The 16,503-nt window shown below is 36.6% G+C and overlaps 1 protein-coding gene and 1 long non-coding RNA gene across 2 annotated transcripts in view; both read right to left on the bottom strand.

The window, feature by feature from the left end:
- Positions 1-16,503, bottom strand: part of smyd3 (SET and MYND domain containing 3) — a 75,343-nt gene that overhangs the window by 21,482 nt on the left and 37,358 nt on the right. The window lies entirely within an intron of this gene.
- On the bottom strand, positions 3,138-7,057 carry LOC114143757 (uncharacterized). Its single transcript, XR_003595309.1, has 3 exons — positions 6,808-7,057; positions 6,660-6,730; positions 3,138-3,418 (listed from the first exon to the last, which is right to left on the bottom strand). It is a non-coding gene; the product is annotated as an uncharacterized LOC114143757 (long non-coding RNA).

Raw genomic sequence — 16,503 nt, forward strand, 5'->3', positions numbered from 1 at the left:
TGTCTGAGCGTGTGTGTGTACTTTGATAAAGTATTCATGACCTAATCACAGTACTTTCATCTCTCCATAGACAGGCAGAAAAACATAAAAAACACAAGGCTAAACATCATATTCTCACTGAGTTTGCCTGCATGGATGCCATCTGTTAAAGTGTGGATCAGTTTTAAGGAGGTGGTTTGTTTGTTTTTTTATTTATAAGCTAACTAAAGACATTCGCGACCTAACAAAAATGAACATGAGTATCATATCAAATAGTCAAATAGTATATTCTCAAAGATATTGATCAATCCTTCTTAATTATGCAGGGCGGTAACTTTAATCACTTTAATTTCTGCCTCAAGTGAACTTTGAGGGGTTTTTGTAAGCTACTGGACCTGTTCGTCTCAGGTCCAGTAGGTTGACTTCACAACAAGTTCACTGTATTTATTCTGATCAGACAGAAAATGAAGTCGGTCGCTAGCATTCGGTCCAGCAGCAACAGAAAAAGGGGAGGAGCTGACGCTCACTGGTTGCCACGGTAACCACCAACTGCCAAGGGCAGCATTCCACGACTTGTGTAGCGATAAGTCAGGAAAAAATAACTCCGTTTTGTTGTTTAAAGAATACAAAAACCAATCTTAACTGTTCTTTTTAAACAAAAACATGTCAAATATAAAACACAGGATATCTGAGTTCTATTCTCAATTTTAATAAAAACTCAATTTTCCTCTGTTTAAAACGTAGAAACTATTATGAATAAGAGCAGTTCTTGATTTTTTTTTTATTATTAGGTGCTGATTGGTGATTTGAAAAATTTATCTAACTCTGGGGAATTAGAAAAAAAAAAAGAATCCTTCACCACAGCACTTAATCAGTGCTCTACAGTTGTTGGATTCAGCTGAATAGCGAACCATCAGAGCTCTAAAATAATTTTAATTTTATCAAGTTTAAATGCACAATGTTCTGTTACAGCACCTTAGTGTGTCCAATCAGAAGGAAAAACTTTAAATTTCAATATGTTGCTCTGTGTAACCACTATCTACTCTTTCTGTTCTAGTCTAAGAAGGCCAAATGCATCAAACAAACACCCTTTACCTTGGTGGTTAAATTTAGCCACAGTATGGTTTTAAACTTTCATAAGCACATGTTTACTCATGCATGAATTGTTTCTCTGAAGCTCTAAACCTTTAAAAACCGATTAAGTCCATCCATTTTCTGTTTCCACTTAATCCTGTTAGGAGGCTACAGACCATTCCTGCAGTCAAAGGGAGAGAGGAGAAGTAAATCCTGAACAGTTTTCAGACTATCAGTCAACAGAGATAAAACATACACTTAAAAAAACAACTTAACAGTGCAAATGAAACTTACATGCATGTCTTTATACAGCAGAAGGGAATATAAACGTATCTTTATGCATGTTATGGATATTTAGTTGTTAATATGTTTTCTGATATGAGCTTAATGAGGCTGTTTTAAGACAATAAGGGAAACTTAATAGAGATAACTCAATCTAACAGCAATGAAAAGGCTTTCAGTAATGACTCCTGACAGATTTAAGGAAACATTGGAAACATCATGCAGTAAAGAAATGTGAAATCTCTCCTTGGAGACACAATCTGACCATCTGCTGGGTTTCTAAAGGTTTGAGGCATCATAAAAATGTCTTTTGGTAAATATAAGATTTCTGCTCAGCTACCCCATAAATGCCATTGTGGATGACTTTCTTTTTGTTGTTAAACTATGGCTGGGAAATAAATCAATAATATATGTCTCAATGGATGTTTGATCAACAGCTAAACACAACACATCTGATAAAATGTTGATAATTGCACTGAACTCTGATCCAGAGTCACAGAGTATTCTGGGGAATGTAGGCAGAGGAAAGGCTTTTTCACATATTTTAAATTAAACAAAACTAAAAAGTTACAAGTAACTAGGAAGTTGTTTTAGTCAATAATTCCTTAAGAAGTACTAGATCCACTGGCAGATCATTTCACTTGTAGCATTGGAAAAATGTTTTTTCTACTGAAATAACCTGTCAGTGGGACTAGTACTTATTTTCTAAATCAATAATAAGGAATTATTTACTTACAACAACCTCTTATATCAGAAAAGCTACTTGTAAGTTAGTTTTGTCTTGTTTCAAGTGGACTAAAACATTTGCTTTAGAAACGACACCAAAAATACTTGGTAAGATTTTGTTCTTTTGCAGCTGTTGGTCATCCTTCTCAGTAATGTTAACATCAGACATATTTGTTACACACAAGTTACAGCTTGAAAAAAAAAATTATAATAATAGGGTTCTGTCTCCCAGCAACCAGCAGTAAAACTGAAAGTTATTAGTACTTTTCTGGTCATTTTGCCCCTGTGAGCCTTATAACCGTATTGAGCATAAAGCACTAAAAATGTTGCTGGCAGCAGGAGCTTTGAAATATGTATAAAAGAGCAATAATGTGTTTTTTTGTGTGGAACAGGTGTATGCACATTGCACTCATAACTGGAGGCTTTTATTTGCTGTACATACCTCCAGGCTATTTGTAATGAAACTTGAGAAAGTCCTCGCTTCCTATACCCTTATTTAAATTCTGATTCCACATCATACCCTAGAAAAATAAGAAAAGAAATGTGTGTCTGAGTCAACTCAGCACATTTTTAGCTGATCGGCTACAAAGCTACTCGCCCGATTCAAGCACAAACGTGCAGACGGATGGATGAAATGTGCCGTATATGGCTTTCACATGCTGGCTGTGATAACGCTGTACATTACTGCAAAATATATTATGAATAATAGAAAAGTGGTGAGCTTTGTAATGTAAACACTCATTTTGAGGAATAAAAACTCCCCCTTCTGAATAGATTTTAGGTTTCTTCAGACCTTAATAAGACGACTTAATAAGAACTGTTGTGCATGTGTTGTAAAATCCTGTCCAGTTTTCTGAACAGTAAAATCTTCCCTGTTCATTTTTAAACCGCTGGCCATTTGTTCCTCATTGCCCATCAGGGCATATTTAGTAAAATAATACATTCCCGACTGAGCTGTCGAATCTAGCAAATGTTAAATTTAGCATCTCATTATAAAGATTAAAAGTGCCCTTCATTCTGGGGACTCACACTAACAGCAGTCGTGTAAAAGTATTCATGCACCTTTAACAACAAAAAAATATTTAGCATTTTATTGAAGCTATGTGATGGTTCAACACAAACACATAACACTTTAGAAAAAATGCTTGAGCACAAATGCCTAACTCTATTGTTTGTTATAAACAAAACTACTGAAAACCCAGTTGCGTCCTTATGCAAATCTAAGCTGAGCGTAGCCCACAGCGGCGGCACATCCACTGTCACTGCTGCCTTCATACAGACATGACCTCAGAGTTCAGTCTGGTTTCTGTTTGTTTCCACACCGTCTCGTCCCACTCCTTTTATCCAACGACTGATTCTTGGCACAGAAACAACAAAACAACAGAGAAAGAAACAAGAAGAGAGCAAAGAAATTGAGAAAATAAGGACAAATGGCTTCATACAGAAACAGCAAAGGATTGCAGAATATCAATCTAGAGTTTATCTGACATGCAAATGTAAAACCGTTTGCATGACGGGTGTAAATGTTTGGAAAACCGGACGAGTAGTAGAAACCAAACTGGAAGGGTAAATCTTTCTTCCAGCGCAATCAAACAAAATGTTCACCTTGATGGCACATGACCGACAGAAATGCTCAGTCTTGCAGAGACACAGAAGAACTTGGTTAATAATAACAAAATGAGTGGATCACTGTTTTCACAAAGGCACTCTTTGAGGGAAATAGTTTTTTACTGCTTGGCTGCTCTACCGTAGCCTGAATCAAAGTGTGTTTCACAGCAGAATAGTGATTCCTCTTTCCCCTCTGAGTGAGAAAGCCAGTGCATCTTAAAGTCTCTTCCTCCATACATTTACTGCATCCATAAGTTTTACCTATAGCTCCCTTATTTAACAGTGGATGAAAACAGCAGCAGTCAAATCAATGCTGGTGAATATTTATAATGAGTCACTACTTCTGTTTAATAAATGCATGAAACATTTCTTTCAATTTCCTCTGCTGTAGAAATGAAAAGATACTGCCTGAGGTATTCTAATTATCCATAAAACATCATGCAATAAAGGGAGACGATCGTCCAAGGACACCGAAAACCATTGAAGTATTGAAATTATTGACCAAATTGCATTTTTTTCTTTAATTGTATGATTTTTCTTTTCTTCTTCTTATTTAATGTTTGTTCTTTCTTTCTTTTTTTTCTTTTTTTTACAGTGACTTGTGATGACAAAGCTGTCTGGGATCTTTAATTCTGAAAACACAAAGCCTGATGTATGGTCCTCCTGGGCCACCGTCCTGTTTTAGGTATGTCCTTGCCAAGCAGAGTAGTTTAGTCCCAACATTCATTGTTGCTATAACTTCACTTAGGCTACATAAGACACAAATGTTCACTTAAAATGTGCATTTTTAAAGGTTTGACGCACACATAAAATTTGTGGCTTGATCTCAAATTACCACTAGCACATCCACAGATCCAAGGCATTCAATAGGGACATCATCACATGACTCACATCAATCCACTTAATAGGTGTGAGCAAAAACATCAAGGGTGACTGGATAATGGCTTTGCCCTCTCACTGACTTACACAGTATTGAAGATCTGTGGGTCCTACTAAAACTTGTTAGTTTAAAAAAGTGGCATCAAATTGTACTAGGAATGTACTAGGTACAATGGCTGCTGGAAAAGACAAGTTTTGTTGTCGCCTTACCATTCAGAAACCAGCTGCAGCATTCTAGTTGGTTGTGCAGGAGGCTCCACTTCTACTTTTCAAAGATGTATGGTTGTATAATTGCGCATTTGTTTGCAGCCATTTTCATGTGTGAGTGTAAACATTGATTAGCGGGTGTGGGTGGCCACACCCGCTGGATTTAAAGTGACAAGATGACCTAAAACAGCTCATTCTGAAAGGAGTTCACACTTGGCAGAACTAAGAATAAAATCACATTGTATAAGAGTGATTTTGTTTAAACAATTTACTGAATATGCTTTGTATAGCCTACCTAACCGGTTCAAGGAAGCATAATAGATCACCTTTAATAAAGGTGCCATCTACTAGGATGATGAAGAGCAAATAAAGGAGGATGTTTCAGAAAGATAAAGCCAAGGGAACTCTCAACTGGCTAAAGAGAAAGGAAATACACTTCCTAGAATGGCCAACTTGGCCCACCTCCTGTAAAAACTACGGAAAAAAGTGAAGTTCAGAGTTTATAGGAGTTGCCCTCAGAACCTTCAGCAATTAAATATTACTTGCTAGATGTTAGTTTCGAACTTGAAATTCTGCTCTCATCCGTTTTCAGTACAGCTACTCCCATTCAGCACTGCAGTCCTGTCATCTTTTGCCAATTAATACTTAACCTAAGGGTATCTTTGGCTTTTGGAATATCATCAAGACACACTACACTTTGCTCTACAACTCTACAGAAAAAGTATGAATTAATTAAAATCAGCAACTTTTACTATATCTGATCATTGTGCAAATTTATCATACACAACATAAACATATAAAGGAACCTAAATCAAATATTTGTTTATAGTTACTGTATATATTTATTCAAGGCAAATTAGAGGCACCAAGCCTGAAATTTTGGCATGCTAATGAAAACCTTCTCAATCTCTCTCACCCACACACATAATCTCTGAGGTTGTAAAAGCTCAATTATCCTCCACTCCAGAGTAACCATCACGTTACAGAGGAAATTCTTCATTAAATGATCTCTGTCTGTTTTCATGTTGATGTTCCTTAATAGGAGAAATGCTTACAAGTTATATTTCTACCACCAAAAGCCTGCATCTTCAGAGGCATTTAATGGCATTTTAATGGCACAGATAATGTTTAATCAATAATGATCATAATATGATGACTTCATAACCATTGCAATTGTGTCTAAAGGTTTTGTGATAGGTACGCTTCTTTACTCTAAAGTCTTTACAGCATTGAGCTGATTTGTGTCGTAGGCTGCATTGTTTGTTTTGTTTTGACCGAACTCTAGAGTTCGCTTGCCTGGAAAGTTTGGTTCGTTTGGGGTTCGTTTTGATTGCGCAATCGGACTCTGATGTTGACCAAAACATCTAACTCTGATCTAGATAGATTAGATGAATAGATTAATATATATGTACGGTATACAGTATATACTGTATATATATAGGTGTGACAGCTTCCTATACCCGTCCTGTTATGCACACGCTGAGGCCAGTTGGTTGGATTTTATGCCATTTACCGAAATGGTGGTCAACAAAACACAAACAGCGCAGTGAGCTTCCCTACTGGTCCACTAGTCACTCTGTGTACACAGCAAAGCACCGAACAGACTGTGTAATTTACCAATTCTTATTACAGTGAGTTTTGACAACATTTTTGTGACATGTGATCATATAATAATACATCTTTAAAATTAATTTAATACGATTTGGTCTTTCTTTTACAAATGAAATAAATTAGAAAAATAAATACAGAGAGCAGTCAAAATGAATTATTAAATTACTTAACAGCACCCTCTGGTGGTTCACAGAAAATAAAGCTAGCCACATCATGTCGTCATAGAAACAACTAACAAACAAACTGACAGACTGTCAAACATAAATTACTGACATTTAATGCAACATAATTACCTGAAATGGTGGTCAACAAAACACAAAAAGCGCAGTGAGCTTCCGTACTGGTCCACTAGTCACTCTGTGTACTGTAACAAAATTCCAAGTTAGCCCCTGAACATAACCACCAATATTACTCAGAAGAGTACCAGATTTGATGGCTTACCATAACAGAGAGCTGAACAGACTGTGTGGAATTTTTGGTTTCCCTTCGCATTTATAGGCAACCAGTAGGGGGCGCCAAAACCCACCAATCACAGGGCAATTATAAAACATTATAAAAATTCTTTTAGCAAGAATTTCATATGTATATCCAATACCCGTTACATATATATAGATGGGAACGCCTTCGGATACCCCCGGAGGAGCTGGAACAAGTGGCTGGGGAGAGGAAAGTCTGGCTCTCCCTTCTGAAGCTGCTACCCCCGCGACCCAACCCTGGATAAAGCGGAAGAAAATGGATGGATGGATGGATATATAGATGTAAAGACCTCGGTCTAGGTTTGGTTAAAGTGAGCGCCAATCTTAAAAATATGTGAATGTTAGTTTTAAGATTTAAAATGCTTATATTCACAGTGAATCCATGTCAGACATTATATTGATGGGCAGGCTAATTGCTGAGATAGTGCATAACATCTGGAAATATGAAATACTTTTCCACATTCTCATTTTCCTTTGTCTATATTCATTTAAAAATATCGGTAAATGCTGAAAACCACTTCAAAACTTTCTAGGTCTGGTTTAACTCACTGAGTTATTTCTTTCAATAATTGAACAAGAAGGTATTTGAACACCGAGAACTCTTTCATTCACTGTGATTTCATAATAACTCAGCATACTTTTGTGGGTGCTAACCATACATGTTATATATATAAATACATATACTGTACATGTATGTGTAACAGGGTTTTATTTTAACAATATTACTCGATGTAAAATTTGTCAAAATTCATTTATTTATTCTTTGAATATATTTTATTTAGTCAACAAGTTGTTTCTTAAGACATTTATTGTTGCTTTAAGTTCTGTTACGCTGCTTTTGGCAGTTGGTGGTTACCATAGAAACCAGTAACTGACGACTCCTCCCCCTTTTTTCTGTTGCTGTTTGTAACTTAGGATCAGCTCTGTTTTCTTTACAAATATTATATTTTAACATACATTTTACACCAATTTAATAATATACAGAATTTTATGAGTAAGCTTGCTATGTTTTATATGTTTTTAACCATTATTATTATTATTATTATTATTATTATTAATAATGTTGCCCATTTTAGTTACGTTTAATTTTATAACTGTTGACTGCTGCCAACTGTTCATTGGGAGCTATTGCTCTGTAGTTTTAGGGTTATTTATTGTGTTTTATTTAATGTATAGGGACAAAAGCTGCTGGACTGATGTTAACCACCAACTTGATTTTCTCTTTTGTTAGAATAAATACAGTGAATCTGAGCGTGTCTGTCATGAAGTCAACCTACTGGACCTGAGACGAACATAGAAGGGTTACATATGTATAAATATAAACCAGTAGATGCAGGTGTGGATTTAGCAACATATGGAGAGGTGTAAGGTAATCTTACCTCTGAATTAAAACTCTGTTTGTTCCTTTTAGTGATGAAGAGGAGTCCTGAGGCCATATGTGAACGTATGAACAATATGTGTGTGTGTGTGTATGTGTGTGTGTGTGTGCAAACTGTGGTGATAAACTGGTAGCAGAATGAATGGAAATTATGTTCATTCATCTCCTGCAGTGCACAGAATTGTGCACATGCAACAAACAAAGAAATGGACCAACAGCAGCGGGAGGAAAAGCTATTATGATGAAAGTCAGGGATCCATGGTGAAGTTAAAAGCCCTCATAAAATAAAGATAGCAGCAAAAAATACAATACATTTCTTAATGTTTACTTAACTATGACAAAAAAAACCAAACAGTTAAGATCCATTTTTTTTATTTAAGTGTTTTTTTTTTAACCTACTGTATATTTGTATTCTGCAGATACACAAATTTAAAGTAACTCGACAACAAATGTCTGCAGCCCAAATCCTTCTCAAGAAAACTATTTATGTTTAAACAAAAATACAGGAAAGCTAAAAAAAAAAAAAATCACTTCTGAATCACAAACTCACTAATAACTTTGGGTCGTATATATTACAAAAACTTTAAATGTGGCAATGAAAAATATTACAAAAGCTCTCATTCTTTCTAATTGTAAAGTAAATCCATTTGTGAATTATGAAATTAATTTGCCACTTTTGAGCCAGCTTTTTATATTCTCCCAATTTTGACCATTTTCTCCTACAAAATGTTCAGTTGTATAAAATCAAAGTATGCAACACAGTTAATGACTGACAGACATTAAGACAGATCAAATTTTAATTTTTTTTCAGTAAGCTCATAACAAATGCAAGGATTACCTTAAAAACACACTCTCACTTGTTGAGACATGTGAATCTAAGTCTGTTTGCAGTTTGAAAAATAAAAATAACAGATTATCCTGCGCTATTTATAATTAAATCTTCAGAGAGACTTAATTATAACTTGCTAACAGTTTGGCTATGGCAAAATGTTTCACATCGTATTTGAAGCGACTCGCCTTACTTCACAATTTTAGGGTAAAAATCTGCTGCAGTGTTCTCGGTTTCAGTTAATAACCAAATGAGTGTGATTAAAGACTTAATGGAGTAAAAATTATCTGAGGAAAGCAGCCAACTAGAAAAATAAACAGTGAACACTGAAAGCAACACCCAAGATAAAAATAACTTCTAACGCTAGCTTTTTCTCCAATAAAACAAGACAAACTGTACTTGGATTGAATTTGTGAAGTTTTGCTTTTTTCCCGGTGGAGTAAAGCTCTGATAGAGACATCCTGCTGCATGCTGGTGCATGCAGAGCTGCACAACAAAAGCACAGGAGACATAGAGGCTGTGCACTCCGATAAGAACATCAATATATCTGCACACAGCAAATAGCTGCTTGGTGTATGCAGATAATGTGCCGAGTATTGATGCCCATTAATGGGTGAATAAAACCAATGAGATTTGCATCAAGTCCAAGATACCACAAGTGAAGAAAACAAGTCTAAGTTTTGCATCATTTTGAATAATAATTGAAATGACAAATTACTGTAGAACTGATACACATCTTTCTCCACATGCTACAAATAATGCTGTAATTGTTTCCACCTGCACATTTCTAATTGTCGTTTTATGCCGATATCTTGGCTGACTTTTTCACAATTAAACGAGAGAAGGTTGAAAACTGACAGCTAAACGTTGTCAACTAAATCATACAAGAATGTGGCTCATAAATAAATGCCTAACTAGCGGTTCATTACTCATTCACTATGTGTGTTCTCTCTCTTATTATGCATACATTCAATTATTCACTTATTTATTTTGGCTTATTTATTAATCAGCATAGAACACATGCAACAAAAAAAAAGAAATCTAAACTCTTTCTGATTGTCACCCTGGGAAAAAATAGAGAATTGTGTCAGCTCAAAACACACACGCTAGAGATGGTTAATTAGTGAAACTCCTTGGTTGATATTTTTGTCTCAGGAACAAACCAAGAACCCCAGAGGCAGAGAAGAGAGAAGTGCAAACAGAAAACAACCAAAAAGATGAGAACAGGAAAGGAAGGAGAGGAACTGATGAAAACTAAGAACAAGCAGAGGAAGAAAATATCCATACCATGCTATGCTAAGCTAAGCTCTCAATATATTAGCATAATTCATAGGGTTGCACCAATTGCAGGGTTTCAATTGCAGTTTTCTGACCGATCGACGATTACCGGTCTTTCAAAAAGACCTGATTCCAATTTTGGCCAATACCATTTTTTTTTGTCTGAAAAGTTGCTCGATACAGCAAGAAAGTTGCTGAATTGGCAACAGGGGGGTAACTATTGTTAACTGTAAATGTGTAGACATGTTCTAGTGGGGCGGTCTGTCAGTCAAACCTTTGTCACAGAAAATCAGAGGACAGTTACTGATTTTTAGACCTTTGCTGAGGTAGATGAGATCAGCTTCATGTGTAAAAGTCAGCCGATCATCGATCTCCAAAAATTAAGAAAATTGGCACCAAAAAAATAAAAACAAAATTGGTTTACCCCTTGTAATTAATGCCTTATTGTAAGACTGCTAGATGAATTGAATGGTAAAATATGAAAATATAAACTAGGACAATGTTTCTTTGGGAGAACTAATATGACAGAGATGAGTAACAGGTTTCTTGAATTTATTTATATTTTGAAGATCACACAGCTCCCATCATAACTCAAAGAAGATTCTGCAAAGTTCGACAGAACAAGAAATTTCAGCATCTCTAACTTTCCAAAAACTAGCAGAAAATGTGAGATAATGTCTTGGCTTGAAATGGAAAATAAAACATTACATTGTTGCTCGCTTTCCATATCAGGAAAAATCCCATCACACTGTTATCTTGTTTCGCTGATGTTAAACACAAACGCTGCATTTTTTTGCACACCACTTTGATTAACAAACTTCAAGAAAACTGCTAAACGAAACACAGAGTTTCCTTAAATCAGGGATAAAAACCCACCTCCTTAGAGTTGCCTTTGATTGATAACAACTAGTATGTTTAAAGATTATTCATGATGATGGCATTTTACAAAATGTAAAATTACTTCTTTCATAATTGGTGACTGTGTTATGTTTTTATCATGTAAAATTTGAACTGCCTTGGTTTGCATTTGGTGATTTAGGACTCATTTTCAGCTGGACTGAGCTGAATAATAAACCTGATGACATTTATGTGCCACACTATTTGGGCAGTATGATAGTGTCAAATGTTTCTGTCATTAGACAAGTACAAATTTTTTATTTTTTTAATTTTATGCATGTTTAAATGACCAACAACTAGCCTTTTCAGACAGTGTTTTACTACGTATGCTGCCATGCTTCCACAAACCAAAGGAGTGCTTTCAGGAAAGCCATTTTCTTTATTATTTTCTGACTCTATAGGTCACCTGAGGCAGCTAGAGAGAGCATCATTAGAGTGAGAGATGAGGGAGGACAAAACAAGAGGACAAAAAGTCAGAAAAAATGAAAGTGGAAAGAGAAAGAAAGAAAAAACAAACAAATAATGAACAAAACCAAACAGGTCTGAGGGCAGAACCCCAGCAGGTGGCTGATTGGGGCCAGTTTCCACCAGTAGCTCCCAACAACATGCTGGAAACATGACTGGGTCCATCCTGCAGGGCGGGTTGGTCAATACCTTCAGCTCACAGCGGCCCGACAAATAACCCTTCAGATAACCCAGCGTAGCAGGGCTGCAGCTTTCATCCTGCTGTGGAAAACAAAGCTTTGCAGCTGATTGTCTCTGTTTTCTGCTTTTCTCTACCTAATGTTGCCATCAAACTCTCTGACAGCCTGCATGCAACACAGATCCATCACAACAGCATCCCTGCTGGTGTTATTTCACTTTAAACTATAATAAACAGGCAGGTAAATCACTACTTCTCATGTTGTATCACAGTTCAGAAAAAACTCCTGATCCTGTAATGTGTTGGAAGAGTTTAGGCCTAATATAGAAGACAAATACCACCTGCACAAAATCCGGAGGTAGATTACTTATACTCCATGTTTTTTTCCCCTGGATGTCGATGCAATTTACTCTGCATATTTCTGTAATATTGATTTATAGATTTTCTGTTACTGGTGACCTCCAGAGAGAGGAAGATGGAGGAAGAGTCGAAATGAAGGAGGAGATAAGTCCAGAAAGGATGAGGGCTGCATTTGGAGAGCAAAGTGATTCAACAAGATGACAGGTTAAGAATCACATTTAAATGACTAATATATGGCAAATGTAACACCAGTAACACTGTGTTTACTGTCATTTGTACCCATATCTATTGCAAGATTGAGTTTAAGCAAAATTAATCTGAGTTGTATTACAGAAGATGTCAAACGTCTCAACATGGCATCGTTTTATCCATCAAAGTTCAGCGAATTTCAATTTACCGGACGAAACAGTGAGTTAGATTGACAAATACTGACGTAAAAAGAAGAATAGATCATCTAGTAACACTGTGAATTTGTGGAGTTGATATCAACAGGCAGTATGTTGGGAGCAGGACATAACAGAAACAAAAATAAAAGCTTAGCAAAGTAAAACCAATTCCACATTAATTTCTATCAACTCAAATAAAAAATGTTATCAATATTTTACACCGCTTCCAATTTTACATTTGGAAATCGTAGTTTTCAGGGATGCAGAATATATCGGCACCAACATCGGTATCAGCCGATGTTAATCTTTTTATACTGTATATTAGTACTGGTCCAATAAATAAAACTGGGTCGATATGAACAACAAATATTTCTTTGTTTTGATGTCAAAATGGTAGTGAAATAATATTTGCAAATATTGGTTAACAGCCATAGCAGCAACATTAATATTGTATATCAATATCGGCCTGAATTTTTGTATCACTGCATTCCTAATAGATTTTTTTATGGTTTTCAGAATATCAACAGAAAACCCTAAAAAATGTGGCAATGATAACCAGTCAAAGCATCAAATGCAAAATGAGTGCAATGTAAACAAACATGCTAACCTTATTAATTAGAATCTTTTCATTCATTAACATCACGGTAAAAAAACAAACCAGTTTTGATATCAAAAGTGGAACTGCAGACATGATCAGTGTTAATGCTGCTTCCTGGCTGTTAAGTATCTGAACAAGCCGAAACAAACTGAATGAAAGAACAACGCAACCTGCTTGACGAGTTCCTTAATAAATAAATTTGAGTTCATTCTTACTCTATTCTGCTGTTAACCGTTTTCTCCGTCTCATGTTGCTTCTGATTTCTTAAAACAAATCATCTGGTTTCTACACGCTTTCCTAATCCTCTTTTCCTCTTTCTGGTTCCTCCTCCCCCTCTATCTCCCGGTCCTCTGCGCTGTCTCAGTTCATCGCCCATCTCTTCTGAGAGTTATCGGCCAATTCAGTGGCACAGCCACGGGATGATGAAAGGATGAGGGAGTAAAAGGAAAATGGGGGGTGGAGGGCATGATGAGGAGAGATTGTGATGTGAAATCAAAGATCAAAAGACCTCGAAGCGCTGAAATGTCAGCTAACTGGGGAGTCATACCCACCAGCAGACAGAAAGAGAGGGAGAAATGTTTAGACATTTAAGAGTTTTGCATGAATTACAGGGTTTGTAATGTTTTTAACACTGTTTCAACTGCATTTAGTCTTGTCATCGGTGAATTAAAGCATCACGTTTTTGTAAGGCGTTTTTTTCTCTTTCCAGAATGTGATATTTAACATTCTTTGATACTTTTAATCCAGGCAGCTGGAATATCCTCATTATCTCAGTTATTCAGCATCTTTAATAATCCCTCTCCATTAGCTAAAACGCACAAATACTAGAAAAATGTCCAAAAAATGCTTACAAGTGCCTATTTTAATAGGTGAAACACAAAATATACCTTAGTATGCATTAGTATGTACAGCGGAAACACAACCCTGTTGTGGGTGCAGCCAATCAGTGGCAAGGAAAATAAACGGCGCTCCTGGATTGGTTGCTTTGTGTCAACTAGCACTGCGGCAAAGTATTTCAGCATCCCAAACTGCATTTTTTCCCCCTTAATATTTTAGATTTGCTGTACAAAATAATCTGAAAAGAGGGTCGTCGTGCTGTCAATCACTTTAATGTACATGCTGCTCACACTCTCCCCCTTGTTCTCTGCTTCGCTACAGCTAGTTCACCTCAACAAAGCCTCACACGAAGGCTCAAGCTAGTCAACATGGCCACCATTGACGGCCAATAAATTGTAATACATTAGCATATTTAGCAGCACATACACAAGAATGATCGACAGCGTTAAGTCCTTCTTCCTGTCTCTGACTGGTTGTTTCTGACTGAGAATGGTGCATTTCTTCAGATGGCTGTAGTAGCATTGGGAGGAGGAGGAGAAGTTTGATTTTTCAGCAGATTATCAGATTCATACCAAACTGTTACGACATGGTGACAGTTTAACAAATATGTAAGAAACATGTTTTTATGCAAGTTACTAACCCCAGCTAAGCCTGTCGCAATAAGCAATAAATTATTATCAATAGCATGACAAATTAAAACAAGCTCAATAATTTCCATTTTTCTCTTCAATCTGGTGCTTTGGTCTCATCTAGCACCTTTTTATGAATGACAATTTTGTTTACAAAGACTTCAGTATTCAATTTATTTGTTGTTTTATTTATTTTGATATTAAAAATGTCTTCCAGTTCCAGTGTTACATGTTCATTAGAACCTAACGTTTATTGATCTTTGAGAATGTGTCCTCGCATAATCATTGTATAAACTAAAAATGGTCTCAAAACAACAATATTACCATTTACTGCAATAACTTCTGGGACAATTTATCATCCAGCAGAATTTGTTGTCGTGACAGGCCTAACCCCAGCTACACTTGATCCTCAGTGCTGTTTTCTTCATGGATAGTGCAGTCTGTGCTCCCTCACCTGTGAAAATGGGAGATGTCCTTGACTTGCAGGGATAGCCGTACTCTCTCAGAAAAAGAGAAAAAAAGAAAGAGAGAGAGAATGAAGGTGGCTGAAGGAGCCATCCAGTATTAAAACACCGAATACAACACCTGTCCCCCATCCATCAAGCCCCTTACACTCTATAAGGTCGGTCAATATCAGCCTGACCGTCATTATGAGACATCATTGCCACGTGTTAAAACTGGATTACATACAGCCTTCAGCTAAATGACATTCATAAGACCAGAGTGAGTCTGAACTCGACGCAACAAGCAATTCTATGGAGCTGATGCACAGCCAAACACCCTGCCTGCAGAGCTGACCATTCATCAACCATCTATTGCCTTTTTTAATCACTAAATCTCTAATCTGCTGTCGTAACAGAACAATGAGTCCCACAAAGCTACTTCTCTCTCATCTGAAGCCATTTGAACCATCGCTCAGTTATTACAGGTTTCCTCCCGAAGGCCTCTTTCTTTCCAGCTAAAACTGGCAACAAATGTGTTACCTTTGATGAGAGCGGAGACAGCATGGCAGCGTTTAGGCTCGGATGAAATCCACAACAGGTTCTGAAGTAAGGAGCCACGCGGCGCAACGAGAGGAGAATTTCATGTGATTTCATCAGTCATTAAAATGCCACAAGTGACCTTTAGAAAAGGGGAGATATGCATAGTCAGGTTGAACTAAATATCACAGTAACAGCAGGACAGTGACTAAAAATGAGGTGAACGTTGCAGCAGCAACACATCTAAAAACAGACCTAAAAACACCTCTAATAACTATGATTTAAAAATAATTTTTCATTACAGCATTTAATAAGGGGGGTTTCTCTTCCTTTAACACACATTTTATGCTCAGGGGGCTTCCAAATGGAGTCAATTAAAGGAGCGCCCGATTGTAATTACATAGTTTTAGATACACTGGCCCAATGGGACTGCAGTGCTGCTGTGTTTGTCCTTCCCCTCCCTGTCATTTACCCCTCCCACTGCTTCACGGTCTCTTCATCTCCTCCTGGGGGTGTTTCCAGGGAGGAGCTCATTGTATCCAAAATTCCCCTTTAGTCTCTTGAAGAGGCAAATACAGACATCACTGTATTTGGGACATTATTTCATGGATAATGTCCTGAAACTATTATCAGGACATTATATCTGTATGTTGGACTGTATCCAACATACAGAAAATTACTATAATATATCGTTTTTCTTTGGGGTTTTTTAAGGGATCCAGAATTAGTTGAACATGTTGGCCTAAATATGTTGTAATTTTCCTATCAACTAAAAAATTGCTGTTTGTGATATGCAAAAACTCAAAATTACTTCAAAATGTGTACATCTTTTGTTATATTTTTCCC

This window comes from Xiphophorus couchianus, chromosome 4, assembly GCF_001444195.1.
Source record: "Xiphophorus couchianus chromosome 4, X_couchianus-1.0, whole genome shotgun sequence".
Taxonomy (NCBI): Eukaryota; Metazoa; Chordata; class Actinopteri; order Cyprinodontiformes; family Poeciliidae; genus Xiphophorus; species Xiphophorus couchianus.